The sequence below is a fragment of the Rhipicephalus sanguineus genome, chromosome 3 (genome assembly GCF_013339695.2).
Source record: "Rhipicephalus sanguineus isolate Rsan-2018 chromosome 3, BIME_Rsan_1.4, whole genome shotgun sequence".
Lineage (NCBI taxonomy): Eukaryota > Metazoa > Arthropoda > Arachnida > Ixodida > Ixodidae > Rhipicephalus > Rhipicephalus sanguineus.
In genome coordinates, this window is record NC_051178.1 from 31,572,064 (window position 1) to 31,587,348 (window position 15,285).

Genomic DNA, 15,285 nt, shown 5'->3' on the forward strand with positions numbered 1-15,285 from the left:
TTACAAATCAAGCAAGTGATACGGAGAACGCTTTTCCTTGAACCAACGAACGCCCCCCTACAAATCTATTTTTCATGCGAACCAACATATACGCGTGCCATTGTTAATGTGTTCCTATCAACAAATGCAAAAAAAACTGGCAAACAAGCTTGTTTCCAGTGGAATGTCATCGAAATCCTGCGCCAAAAGAAGGTAGGCAACTTGGAGAAGAAGAAAAAAAACTATCAGCGATATGTTCGGATAGCGTAAACCACGCGCAACCGAAGCGATACAGCCAGAAAGACGCGAAAAGACCGGTAAAAAAAAATCGGGCTTTGTGAAGTGCACATAAATTCTCTCCTAGCAGCTGCATTTCTAGCACCGAAACGCCGATGTATATGAAAAAAAGAAAAGAAAAGAAGGCGCAGATGTTCCAAAGTGTGCGTAATAAAATGTGGCGACTGAAAAGCGCCGTTCTCGAAAAGGGCGCGCGCGCAAGAGACGAGCGCTTATACAAAAATTGCGAACACATTGGTTTCAGTCCCCAAAGGGAAGGAAATCGGTCATATTAGCATTTCAAAGAGCCCTCATAACCGTGAGAACAAAACAAAGTACTTTAAGTGTTATCCGAAGGTTGCAGGTTCGGTGCCTGCGGTGGCAAGTTGTCTTTTCGTCCACTTTAATTTCTTCACATTTATATCATAATTACAGAAAATAACGTCCCCTAATAATGTCCTTGGCTTCATTGTTTGTCGATTTTCATGTTGCGACGTGTTATTTACGTTCGTCATACACTCATGTCACGCCCTACCAATTTTGGTATACGTAAAGTTAACGAAACGGCCACGAGAGCACAAAGTCGTAGGCGGCTAGATAGACTGATAGCCATCTAGATCGATAGATAGATTTGCGAATGCGATTCAAATATAGCTTATAAACGAACACTGGATATTGAGTTAAACATAGAATACATGCATGAACTGAATTGCAATTAACTGAAATACATGTTGACCCAAGTATGAATCGAGCCCGCAGTTTAAAAAATAGAGAAACTTAAAAGGATGCAGAAGTGACGCAGTATTAGAAACAGCGCAAAAGTCAACGACTTGGAACAGTTATTCTCGTTGTAAAGAATTCTCGACTCTCTTCAACAATTTGCACCAAACCTCACAGCCAATGTAAATAATGTCGCGGGATCGAATCCCGGCCGCGGCGCCTGCAATTTCGATGGAGGCGAAAATGCTTGAGGCCCGTGTACTTAGATTCAGGTGCATGTTAAAGAACCCCGGGTGGTCGACATTTCCGGAGCCCTCCACCACGGCGTCTTTCATAATCATATCTTATGTTAAACCGTTAAACGTTAAACCCCAGATATTATTATTATTCAATGTAAATAATAACGGCCCCTCACTTAGATCAGAACGCAATTGAACTAATTAGAAAAGTCCTTAGAAGGCACGAATTCCGAAAAAAAAAAGGAAATATATGGCAGCTTGGCGCTAGTGGTGTCACGGAAGCGCAAAGCTGGGCAGCCGCCTTTGTTTCTCTTTATTTTTCTCTCATGTCTCTGTTTTTTGTCTTTGTTCATTGCTATTTCTTTCTGTGTCTATGCACGTGCTTGTCTTTCTCGCTCTTTCTGTCTCTTTCTTGCCCTCCATTTCTCTCTCTCTCTGATTCTTCCCTTCCTTTCCTTTCTTTCTCTCTCTTCCTTTCTACGCTTACTCTCTCTCCCTTCCTCCTCACCCTCACTTCCCATTCCCGCCACCTTGCTATACTATACTACACAAGGCTATGCTATGTTTTGTCGGCGTGCCTGGATAGCCGAGTGGTTAAGACGCTCGCCTTCAGTTCGCGGGTTCGAATACCGCCGCCTCACTAGGAATTTTTTTCGCCAAAATTTCATCTTCCTTTATACCTTTTTCTTTATTTGTCTCTCTCTCTCTCTGTACTAGTTCCCTCACCACACCAAGGAGGTTATATACTATTTCTTCTGGAGTGGAGGTGGCGCCCCCGTAAGTGAAGCCGGTCGCCGCCATATTGCAAAAGGAAAAACTCGGAAGCAGACGACGGAGTGCGCTCCGTTGCCCCGCCGTCGCAGTTGTCTTTGGGGACGGTGGCATGCTTTTGTAAAGCAGTTAAACATTTTACGAGGCCATGGCGACTTCGTGCGTCGCTTATGGCTGCACAAATCGCAATAAGAAGACGCCTGGGATCACTTTTCACGTGTAAGTGTCCTCACTTAGTTCGCTGACGATTGTCTGTTTTTTGTGCATGCTGTTAAACTGGAAACAATTTGAAAGGTGCGCATACATGTAATACATGCGTGCAGTTGTAGCGAAGAAAATTTTACGCTTTAAATGTTCGCTGACACGACGTTGTACGTGATTTTTAAGTGTATACACGAAGTGGGTGCAGTCTAGCTGGACGTACCGAGCAATATTGGTACGAGTAGGAAGTCAGAACGCCCTTAGAATTCCGAGCTTTCTGGTGTTTTCTTGCAAGTCAAGACTGACGGCGTGCATGCATATTTATCCGGTGCATGGATATCGAATTTGATGGATGTTTATCGAGGAATTGGCAAATGCAACATTCCATGACGTGATTATCCGTGTTACATGTTTCCAAAAGACTGCGCGCAGCGTTCTACCTGCGTGCCGGTCGAAGAAGTGGTTAGAGAGCTAAGGACGGTTACCAGCTCGACCAGCTCTGACCACCTCTGCTCCATGTAAAACAATTTTATCTCTAAAATAAGGTGCCGCCCGTTTCATGGCCGATACCCCGCGGTGGGTTGCGCCAGGTTGCCAAGGAACAACCAACCAACCAACCAACCACCTCTGCTCTATTCACTTCGCAGAATGCTGCTTCGACAGAACGGGGCAGACGGCCTGGCACCTACAATTTTTCCTGCTTTCCCAGCGCATCTACAAAAGCCTGTTAGTTTCTACCTCCTTGACGTAGCTTCAACACAAATAGTTACGAAAAGAAAAAATTGCGGCAAAAGCAAGATGTAACTCTTTTGAAATCCGACAAAACCGAAATCGAAACACCGAAGGACGCGGCTGCTTTAGTTTTTTATGCGTCTAGTCTGAGAGGGCGAGAGCTACCTCGTTTCGAGGCTGTGCGCGCTGCGCTTGCCGTGATGGCACACGTCGCCCACGTAGGTTAATGCTTGCGAATCCTCCTTCTGGCCAAATGTTCGCGTGATTGATGTGTGCTTATGTAAAGAGAATAAGTGCGTTCCACGTTAGCTGTTACCCCTTGAACACTGACGCCGTTACAACACAAAAACCCAGTTCCTAGTAACACATATGTAATTACAGCGCGCTCGATATACGAAGCACCCCTTCGACAACAGATTAGTCTGCAGCTGACATAATAGTATGACATAATTTGTTTCATAAACGAGAAGAGGCAACTGTTCGTGGGTTTAAAGCAGTTTCCATCTCATTTTTTGATTGTGGGACTGCAAACCAACGCGCGCGCCGCGCGTATTCCATTGCCGTCTATGGCGGTCGCGCCGCGTTTTTCCTCTAGCTACATGGCCGCCGGCGGCTTCACTTGCTCCCGTTGGCGGCGGCCGGGACTGCCACTCCAGAGGTTCTATAGAACCTCCTTGCACCACACGCATCAGAGCCGGAGAGCCGTCCTGCGCCGGAGAAATCGGCGCACGTGTTCTGGGAGCGAAGCAGAAGGGGAAGAAGAGAGCGCTTGCCGGTTCGTGATGATGATAGTCTCTGTTCGTACTAGCCGACGCAACGAAAAGCTTAAAGAGATCCGCTCTTAAAAGAGCAATTAGTGGAGGGGGAGCTGCGTTTTGTAACGTCCCGTTAAAATCCTTTTTCTTCACCGGGCACCTGAACCACTGATAGTGGCAACGTCCGCACCCATGACGGAGAGGCTCAAACACTAAGAAATATGAATCCAAAAATAAGGCATCAGTACTGTTGCTTGCGCTCTAGTCCGTGGACATCTGCTGCTGCCTTGCCAGTAGACGCATAGCTTAACCTGGGCGAAAGCAAGGCGGGCGTTTCCCCTCTCGCCTATCACGAACGCTCACTGCCGGCACGAGCTCAGGCGAACTTCCCGTCAGTCAAGTAATTTCAGGGTATTTACTACGCATCCCACGTTTCTGCAGTGAATTTTGTGCTCCACGACGACTCACGTAGGGTACGAGTCGCACCAGCGTTGAGGAGCAGGTTACCGCTCAGCAGAGCTCGTCAAAGCCGCCTCACGGGAGCACTTAGCGCAAAGGCAGCACAATGTTGAAAGAGCGGAAACAAAGACTGACGTTTGCTGCACACATCACCCCCTTCTTCTGAAACTTGACATCGTCAGGTACACATCTGGATGCAGCCAATGTTTGCGGAAAAAAATACCGACATGGATCGATGTGAAAAGGGATTTAAAGAGATGTTGCCATACGATGTGGCAGCGTCGGTGTCACACAGGTGAAAGAAATTTGAATAAGTGCTTCGTTCAGGAGTCGTTTTTGGTCCAGACAACTGCAAAACCAGTGAAACCACACGATAGAAATATCATGCCAATCTACGCGCTGTAATTCAGTTCATGCATGCATGTGAACTCAATATCCAGTGTTCGTTTATATGCTGTATTTGAACCGCATTCGCAAATCTATCTATCGATCAAGATATCTATCAATCTATCTACCTTTCTACCGATCTAGATATATATCAATCAATCTATCTTTCAACCTGAGCGCTCAGGTTGAAACAAATGGGCGGCTGTACATGTATGCATGCATGCATGCATGCATGACAAATATGCTATAGTAAAGCAAATATCATGAGATGAATGCCTTGATTTGTCTCAAAGCCAAACAATGCGGTGTACGCAGCTTCTCGCTGACTCTTCTCATTACATCAATCGCAACAGTGCGTGCAGTCTGCTGGATTTTCTCTTTTTTTTTCTGTATCTCTTGCCAACTCCTGTTTGTTAAATGACAAGCAAATGCGAGTTGTGAAATGGTCCGGCGCCCATTCATGCTAAGCGCGTTTTACAAGGCACACAGTCACTGGGAGATAGTGCACCTTGGCAACTTCGATAAGTTCGCGACGTAATGCACAGCCTTGCGCATCTGTTTCATTGCGCATATTAGTGAATGCAGAATTTCGCATAGGCGGCAGCCAGCGCAGAGCGTCGACCGCGTGCCCCATAACCGTTAGGCCACGCAATGCCGGCTAACCCTTGACCGAGTCATCTACACGCGTCATGTCAGGGAGACGGGTTGAGCATCGCCAGTATCGAACAGTGACCTTCGCACGCACATTACCACATATGAAGGTAAGCACAAATGTATTGACTGTGACTACGACTACAAGGAGGCAGTTGATTCGATCGACATCTCAGCAGTCATGCGGACACTGCGGAATCAGGGCGTCGACGAACCACGCATGAAGAAAGGGAAAAGCTTGCACTCGGCCGCGCAAGGCTTGAAGCAGCGAAGCTGGTCGACCTGAGAATTTCAACTTGACTGCTACTATGTCTGAACTTGGTTGCCGTTAATTATAGTCGTATGTTATTCGTTTTGCATGGTTTTACATGAGGCGACTAAGGGATAATCATGATGAAAAGGGGGCGCGGCTTCTCCGTTGCTATAGTTTCGGCGCATGCATGGCTTGGCAGGACGTCACACCAGCTGACCCGGTAGCGAGGCGAGGCGACGCCAGGTGGTACGCAGCTGGGGCGTCGGTGGTAGCTAGGCAACGGCGCAGCAAGGTTTCTTGCGGGGAACAGCCGTTTTTATGCCGTGCTTAAAGGGGTCCTGCGACACAGATTAAGCGTGTCGTTTTCAACGCTTGTTCTGGTACTGTGGAACGCGCCGACATTGTTGCGCAAGTGCCATCGCCGAAAACGAAGCCATTATAATTTTATTTCACCGGATAAACTACCTTGATTTTGGACTACAGCGACACACATAGGCTATTTTTGTTATGGGAAGTGCCGTTTGGTCATGTGGCAGTGACGACAAAGGCCATGCGTTTCAATTGGCTTGACACCAGAAGTACCATGTATTGTAGCTCCTCACGCGACACTCCCCCCCCCCCCTCGCGTCTTCGTGTCAATTAAGGTTCGTTAAAAACGGGCGGGGCGTTTCCTGTCTGCTTCGATGGCAGGCCTCCCGAGCGGGGTGACGTTATCGCATGCACCCTCCGAGCGACGGCAATGGGCCGGCTCGTTTGAACTCTGCTTCGGCCGCGTTCGCCGCCCCTGCTCGCGCGCTTTTACCCGCGGTAGTACATATAATTCGCGAGGGGATCTTATCAATTTGGACTTCATACCGGAAGGACATGACGGCGACGGCAAAAACCCGTCGAGACTGTCCATATGATTGCTATCGCATTAAAAGAAAAACCTAAACGCTTACCAACCGACGCCTTCCGCTTCATCGGGCGGTAGCGTTTCGTCCAGGCCCTCGGAGCTATCCTCGTGTTGCGTGGGGCTCAGCGATGCACTTTCAATTTACAATGGCGTGTCCGGATACGGCACTACATGCAGGTCATTGCTACGTCGCAAGATGTCGCGATCAAGGTTTGTTAAGATCATCCGGACTCATTGTGTGCACTACACGACAAACCATGGGGCCGTCCGCTAGGCGACGCACGTGGTTCCTGGTAGCCATGGTTTCAACGCCGTCGAAAAGAGCGGTGGCAAGGAGATGTGTTAAGGGCACCATGAGGCGAGACTTCCGGTATGTCTCTATAAGAGGCGCGCGGTGAATGTAAACGGCATTTGACGCCAGCGGGAGAGTGAAATGCGAACGGGAACGTTTCTTGTCGTCGTCTGCTCTAGTTTCGAACTTTGAAGACTAATAACATTAGTTTTAGTGCACCAATTTTCGTAATTCTTTTTGCGTTCGTCTCGGCATTAAATACTACATGCATTCCAGCGCTAAATAGGACAGTCGCGAAAGCGTCGCAGGGCCCCTTTAACAGCTCACTGCTAATATACTGGAAGAAATGTACAGCGGCTCCACAGCCACCATAGTTCTCCATAAATAGAGCGACAACATTCCAGTAAAGAAGGCTGTAAGGCAGGAAGACACGATCTCCCCAATCCTATTCGCCGCGCGCTTACAGGAGGTTATCAGGGCTCTAGATTGGGAACAGTTAGATATACCATTTAATTGAGAGCACCTTAGTAACCTGCTATTCGCTGATGACATTGCCTTGAGGAGTAACTCAGGGGACGAATTGCAAGTCATTATTACTAAATTATAGAAGGAAAGCAGTACTGCAGGTCTGAAAATTAATATGCAGGAAAGTAATGTGAAGCAGTCTCGGAAGGGAGCAGCGCTTTGCGAAAGGTATCGAGGCACTGGAAGTCGTTAAGCAGATCCCAACCACGAGACTGGAGTAACTGGAAAATTAAGAATGCAGCGGAGCGCACTTCGCAGGCAGGAATGACAGTTTACCACTATCCCTCAAGGGAAAGGTATAGAACAGCTGCATCTTACCGGCACTTACCTACGCGGCAGAACTCTGGAAGCTTGCAGAAAGGGTTCAACTTAAATTTATAACGACACAGGGTCAAGAAAAGAGCGGAGCTGGTCAGGGAACAAACTGATGCTAAGGACGTCTGAGTCGAAATCAAGAAGCAGAACTGGACATGGGCAGGACATGTAGCGCATATATAGGCAAGATAACCACTGGTCATGAAGAGTAACTCACTGGATTCCAAGAGAAGGCAAGCGTGCCAGGGGAAGGCAGAAAGGTAGGTGGGCAGATGAGATTGACGTGGCCGATGGGATGGCGTGACCGCAGCAAGCAGAGGACCGGGTTGATTGTCGGAACATGGGAGAGGCCTTTGCCCTGCAGTCAGGCTGATGATATATCGACTGCGATTATTCATCAGCGTTGCGCACCAGAAGGGACGTAGAAGGGGAGTGGCAGATGGAAAGGCAGCTTCCACTGCGCTACTGCACTGCGTTTTCTTCAACGAAAACATCGGCTGAAAAATGTCCCTTCTCGATATTGTTGGCTGTACACGATGCCGAGCACAGTGGTTCGGCGTGAAATAGGTGCCTTTTATTTCTCCCTGGCAAAGAATGGTCAAAATAAAGTGCGCTACGCCGATTCGATATCAACAGCTTGTCAATAAGCTGTGCGGTCTGCAGCCACATTCAACCTGCTTCTAGCCATGTTTGGTCTTCAAATCTGCAAGCCTATAAAAGGTATCCTCGTGTGCATATATCTCATCGAGAAGGGCAAACACAGCTCACCTCAAGCAAGATGGTACGTTGGGCGAGCTGGTCGAAGTAAGTTCGTTTTTGATGACGCAGCGCGTAACTAAGCAAAGTACGAAAAAATGAGTGCACAGGACATGCGCACATCCTGCGCACTCCTTTGCTCGTCCTCCCATCATGACAAATAAGTCAGCTTCGCCGCAGTGCGCTGGTTTTATGCGGTGAAGCACACCAAAAATCGGAAGGGGCCGCTGTCACGGGACATAGTGGGCCTCCAAAAAACGCATTATGCGTTTCGCGGACCCCCAAGAATGGCTGCGCGGACCCCCATTTGAGAACTACTGGTCTAGCAAAACGAAAGAAGGGGAATTTTAAGGGCTCGCTTTTCTTTGCTGGACACAGCATTATTAGAACTAACAGACAAGAAAGCCAAGTATAGGGGATATAATATGTAGTAATTATTATGTAAATGTAAGGAAAGGTCGGTCCCTGCCGGCGGCAAATTATCTTTTCGTCCACTTTACTTTCTTCACATTTATATCATAATTACTACAAAAACATCCCCCATACTTTCCTTGGCTTTCTTGTCTGTTATTTCTAATTAATGGTCTAGCAAAAGTGGTTTCCACTGCACAACTGTTCACATTCAGCGGCCGATATTTGAACCACAGCGCACAGTGGAGATGGGATTCCATAACATGCATGAACGGACGATACGAAACACGATAAACGGTCAGTAAAGCTCTATAAACGGGGCTCGCTTTGAACTCGCACGCGAGCAATAATTGCGCACCTTTATATACCGCGTGCACGTTGGGCGCGTAGTCGACGCACTCACCGGCGACGTTGCTTTCGGCGGTGACACGGAAAAGCTGCGTCGACCAGCAGGCGACACATCTCTCTAAACGGCGACGAGCACAGCCGCATCTCTCGGTGTGTCGCAAGCAGCGACGAGCGATCCGCACGAACGCGACATTCTCAATTTCGATCCGTGTTATTTTATAACGAGCGACGCGCCCTTTGTTCAGCTTCCATTACTGACATTCTCCTCGGTCTGCCACCTGACGACGTCAGGCTGAGGGCAATGCAGCGGAAGGGCGAGGGAAATAATAAAAAGGACAAACAACGTGGCACGGAGCGACAAGACGCGCGCCCTTATTGGGCGGCGCGAGCGTTCGTCTCAGCGGAGGCGTTAATTCTTTCGCGCTAGCATCGGCAAATAACTCGAACGTGCTACCCGCATGCATACACACACGAGGTGACGCCCGCCTCCAATGCACAACGCGTGCCTTGTCACCTGCGGCATCAACTACGAATACGAGACGCGGTGTAGAGAGAGGCTGTTTTTCGCGCACGATAAATCAGGTTCTGTTTATTGATAAATTGAACTCATTAACGAGCGAGCTTCAATTAACGGCCACCCCGCACGGGCTTACAGAAGTCGGGGTAAGTCAGTCTACTGCACTCGACTCCATGTAGGAACGGATGCATTAACTTCGAGCACCCATCGAGAATTAGCCTTTAGGCTAGACCTCCAGCAAGCCGCCAGGTTTCGTAAGTCGAACAATGTGGGTCAGTCACTGCCGGTGTTGTACATTACCGTGCATCAGACGGCAAAACTTGGCGTTCAATAATGGTACTTCGCCGACCGGAACTGTCGTCTCGACGGAAGTCTATCAAGGCGTTATTAAATTTCTTGTGTATAGTAGTGGCCTGTTAGAGTACATTACAGGTTTCCTTTTTGACAGGAAAGGCGCGCACACGAACAGGGACACTAGAAGGAAGACGCAAACAACACAGGCGCTGACTCACAACTACGATTTATTGAAAAGGTAAGCTTACGTATAAAAGTCACAACTGTCACGTGGTCTGGCTACTCTCGCCCAGGGCGGAATGAAAAAGCAAAATATAAGAAGAAGACAAGGGGCTTATAAAACAAGTACCTAAGGGCACACGCTCAGTGTGCTCATGAGATATGAAAATTCTAGTTCTGTTAATGCGATGGAGGGGGCGCTTGCACATTTATCCCCACATCTCCTAATGTGAAAGGCCTCCATCTCTTCTCTGGTGGTTTGATCGGAGTGTTTCGATAAAACAGTTGCATCACAAAAAATGGGAGTGCAACCCGCACGAGATACAGTGCTGTGCCATGTGTGAACAGTCTTTTGGTTCTAACGATCTTCTCTGCTCTTGCAACCTGGTATTGACACATCTTCCTGCCTGACCCATGTATATATATGGCTACAGTAAACACCACCTGTGGCACATAGGACGGCCTGGGGTTCACGCCGCATCCTCGTCGTTTTGGACCTTTTGTGTATTGAGACAGTTCTCTGCCAATTCGGCAACACAACTTGCTTAATTTGTTTGGGGCAGAAAATACTACCCCGACGTCATACCTATTTGAAACATTTCTTAGGTCATGGGACATATTGTGCATGTAAGGGATGACAGTGGGCTTTTTTAACACGTTCCTTTATTTTATCGCTTGCTTGGTCGTCAACTAAAAGCAGCAAAATGTGACGACCAAGCAAGCGATAAAATAAAGGAACGTGTCGCTGTAGATGTAATTAAGGTACGTTCGCTGCACGCATACCACAGCAGAGCTCGTGTGGTCTGCACTTGCTCCGGCGCTCGCCAGGCCGCCGCGCGAGTTGCTCTTCCTCCTCCTCCTCCCCTTTATGTGATAAAGGCATGCCTGCTTATCTCATCAGTTGCTGTTCTGGGTGTGCCGTGGCACGGTGAACTACAGCAGGGCTCACTGGCGTCGAACGCGTGATACCTCTTCTTGGGTGTAAGCGTTGGTCACAGGCGCAGCACCGATGCCGACGGTCGTGACACGTGGTGCGCAGCAGTGTAAGCAGCCTTCGTTCGTTCGCCTATCCCCTGGAGCACTGTCGCGACCGTCGAGGTCAATGTAGCACCGCGGTTAACATCAGCGGCTTCATCACTGCCGCTTCCGCGTAGTGTTCTTCTATACTCGGTTACAGCCTCAGAATAAATGTAAGCGGCGCCCACAGCCCAGAGAGCACAGATGCCCTGTCTACGCGCTTTTTCTCATTTCCGTGACGTCAGGCACTCTTCGCGGGTTCACATAGCTGATCTTCCCATATAGACACGTGTCACTGGTATTCGGCCGAAAACTTGAGCCAAATGTCAGCAAAGGTTACGACATCACTTCTCAAGTCAAGAGTTGGACGGCAACCCGTCGGGAAATGACATTTAAAAAAGCAAATGAAATGTACGCCGACCACGAATGCTTATATAAAAGCAAGACGTTTCGGCAGGAATTGTTCGGCGGAGCATGTTTCGGTAGGGCAGGCAAGGCATGTTCTGCCAGATGCCGCTCAACGCTCCGTTCTGAGCCTAGGGCCGAACTTCAATGTGGGATCTGCGATGAACGAATGATGTGTGCCGTGGAAAACGCGGTGACGCACGCTGAGCCCTCCAGACGCGCACTCGCGCCATTGGTCTCCTCTCACGGCTTCGGCCTCGAGTGTCGCCTTAATCGCTCTCTTCGGCAGAACCCACCAAACGGCTCCCAAACAAAACCCAAGATGCTCGTGCTCCCTGCCGACAAAGGCAACGCTACAGTCCTACATGACAGCGCCGAGTACCATAACGAAATGATGGCTCTGCTTTCTGGCAGCAGCACGTTACCAACGCCTTGAGAAGGGCCCTACACCGAAGCTGCCACGGCACTTTCAACAGCTTCTTTCCGGCGTATTCCGTTGCGTTCCGCATCAACACAAGACCCTGTACTACTATCTTCTGTGCCACAATGGTTCAGCGCCAGCTTTGTACGGACTCCCCAAGATTCATAAGCCGAAGTACCAGTGTACTTCGGGCTTATGAATCAAAATTCCTCTCCATCGCCCCTTCACAAGCTGCCCGGCATCCCGTGCAGCGACCAGGCAGAAGCGACACGTACGCCCGCCACTCCGGCGACACAGGGTATGTGGTACGCGAAATCGCCCTCGAGGACGACGACATTCTGGTGTTTTTCGACGTCCAGTCTTTATTCACCAGCATACCTGCGAGCTTTACAGTTGACGCATGTGTCTCAGCCCTAAAACAGACAGAACCTTGCCCGAGCGTACACCACTTGACGTCCAGGATTTGCGGCGCCTCTTGACGTTTTGCCTCGAGAACACGTACTTCACGTTCGAGGGTTGCTTTTATAAGCAACCTTAAGCTTTTTTATATACACGGGACAGCAATCAGTGCTGCCGTCTCGGTAACGGCAGCAAATCTTACGATGGAATGTACTGAACAGCGCGCATTCGGGTCCTTTCGTTCTGCGCCCAAAAGCAATACGTGGATGATCAATTCGGCGTAATCAAGAAAGATGCACTGAATGCGTTTACGGAACACCTGAACCACATGGATGCAGCAATCAAATTTACCGTAGAGGAGCAGCAGCACGGCCAGCTTCCTTTCCTCGACGTCAAGCGCGGAGGAAAACGCTTGTCGTTCAGCGTCTACAGAAGAAGCACCCACATGGGGCGCTATGCAGGATGGCCCGAGCTTCTCGGGCACACGAGCTTGCTCCGAGCTTGCATTACGGCGGTCATGACAGGAAGAGAGTGTGGAGCACGCGATAGCAGCGTTGATAAAAACGGCTACAAGAACGAGAATGGCGTCACGAACGCATGCGCGGCATTTGCGGCGGTTTTCAACGGAACACCGCGTGCGAAAGCGTCAGCGCCGCCACTCAGTCAACATTTTGACAGTGCAGCGACGTCAGCGTGATTGTCGCGCTATCTTTTTACCAACTGATCATCGCGCCTCCCACGGGCGTGTTTGTGGGCGTTTGTCCTCTTTCGGAAAATTCTTTCATTCCACCTGCAGCATGGAAATTTCCGCTCTCGAAGGCAACAAGAGCGCACGCGCAGCACTCTGGTGCAGCTCGTTTCGCTTCTCTGGAATATTGCTGATAAATAAACGGACAGGTTACTGCTATACTTACATTACACGTCTGAAGTGAAGATTTTTCTGTAATAGCTAATCGGTAGAAACAATGCCTCCAAGAACAAGTAAATAGTAAACAAGTACATAGTTCTCACCGAAAATCCCACCAGGGGCGCTTGCTTCATAGCTGTGAGTGGTATACGTCATGAGAGCGGTGAAAGTGAATGCGAGACATCGTAGCCACGTGATGATATAACCTTTGGTTCTTCCTGCGTGTGTGCATAGTCTGTGCGATTAGGCTCATAGATGGATCGTGCCGCTCACTGGCGTTGCGTCGTGAGCACTGTTCCTCGGCAAGAGGAAACGCGGTGGGTGGAACCGCTCTTCGCCGCGGGCGTCTGTCAATCAAATTGTTTGACGCGCGAACTCGGGCACAAACTCGTTGATTCTGAAAAGGCCCCAGTTCCACTCGTAACTGTCATAGTGCCGGTGTGCTTGTCAAGTGTTTTATGCGGTGGACGCTACTCAGCAGCTTCTTTGCGTATAAAATAATTTGGTCAGCTTGCACTACCTCTGCAAGGCTGGAGCCATCGGAGGAGCCTGTGATCACCTAGCTTCTTCCAGCTTTTTACGTGGCTCGTCAACTCAGTATGCTTGGTCTGCTTCGGAGTAATGACCGTGTCAGTTCGGTTTCAATATTGATGCTATTCATTAGGAAGGTCTTAACTGACATGATATTGAATGTCCTTTCTTAATTGTTAATGTTTTAATTACCACGACAATAATTACCCAGGTTTAATTCGCAAGGTCCTGAATAGCACAGAGGTAATTAGCATAATACCCATTAGCACGACCCTAATTAACACGACTTCAGTGATTAAGGTCTTCATTATCTTTGTTTTAAGTACACGCACCTAATTAGCGTCGTCTTAATGAGCACTAATTGTGGATGTTTTAATTACAGCGGCATTAATGACTCAGGTTTATTTCGCAAGGTCCTGAATAGTACAGAGGTAATGAGCATAATTCTAATGAGCGCGATCCTAATTAGCACGCTCCTAATTAGCGTCGTGTTAGTTACATTATTTTTATAGAGTCTTAATTACCACGGCATTAATTACTCAGGTTTAATTCGCAAGGTCATGAATAGTACAGATGTAATGAGCATAATCATAATTAGTACGACCCTAATTAACACGATCTCGGTGAGTAAGGTCTTATTAATCGTGTGCTAAGGAGCACACGATTAATCGTAATGACGGCAACTTCCCGCACGCGTACGCACGTTGCCTTCGTCATATTTTTAAAATATACATAACCGGACTGTTTTCACATCTATTCTTCACTGAGGGGGCCGAAACGTCTTGCTTTTATGTGAACATTCGTGGTCAGAGTACATTTTCATTGTCCTCATGACATCACTTCTCCGCGAAACGTGATATTTTGAGAAGGAACGAAGAACTTTTAATTCCTAATATGCGTACAGTATTTTTATCAGCAGCGAAAAAAGATTCGAGCAGCTTACCTGACTTAACGTAGCGAAGAATGGTGGTATCGTATTGCTGTTTCATTGCTTGACTTTGCTCTATCGTAGTTTAGACACCATCTGCCTAAGCGAAAGCCCGGCCTTCCTATCCGAAGTCAGGGAACAATTCTTGCAACACATGTAACATACAGCTGCTGTATATTGTGAGCGAGGCGCGCACAATTCACGAAGAGACCGTTTCCACATATTGCGCAAGTGGAATCCTGGGAAACGCTGTAGTATACTGAATGGAACATCGAGGGTTTGCATTTCTTTTTCCTACAATCTATCTATCTATCTATCTATCTTTCTATAGACATCTTTATTTTTAGTGGACCGGCTTTTCTTCCTTTATTTATTTATTTATTTATTTATTTATTTATTTATTTATTTATTTATTTATTTATTTGTAGTGGTCATCCCCGGAACGCTGTTTTCGGGGTGAATCAGCGTGGTGTCTTCCATGTTTTAAATGCGAAGCATTTCTTAGCGAACATCTGGCACTTAGAGCGTTTCTGTCTACGTATCTATCTAGCCGCCTAGGTCTGTGTGCTCTCGTGATCGCCTCCTTAACTTGGTGTAGACCAAATTTAGCATGGGAATGTAACAGGACTTTGCGAATATGACTGTCTAGTCATGCCATGAATAATATGAAAATCCTGTCGCG

The 15,285-nt window shown here is 48.1% G+C and overlaps 1 protein-coding gene across 5 annotated transcripts in view; it reads right to left on the reverse strand.

Annotated features, from left to right (window-relative positions):
- The window catches only part of LOC119386526 (glycoprotein-N-acetylgalactosamine 3-beta-galactosyltransferase 1), a 164,526-nt gene that overhangs the window by 73,284 nt on the left and 75,957 nt on the right, over positions 1–15,285 (reverse strand). The window contains exon 1 of one of the 5 annotated variants that reach the window (XM_037653792.2): positions 9,021–9,184. The exons of 3 other annotated variants lie outside the window; for them this stretch is intronic. The gene's annotated coding sequence lies outside the window, so the exon portion shown is untranslated. Of the gene's footprint in view, positions 1–8,985; positions 9,185–15,285 lie in introns of those variants that run through there. One more of the 5 variants, XM_037653791.2, reaches the window with a different exon arrangement.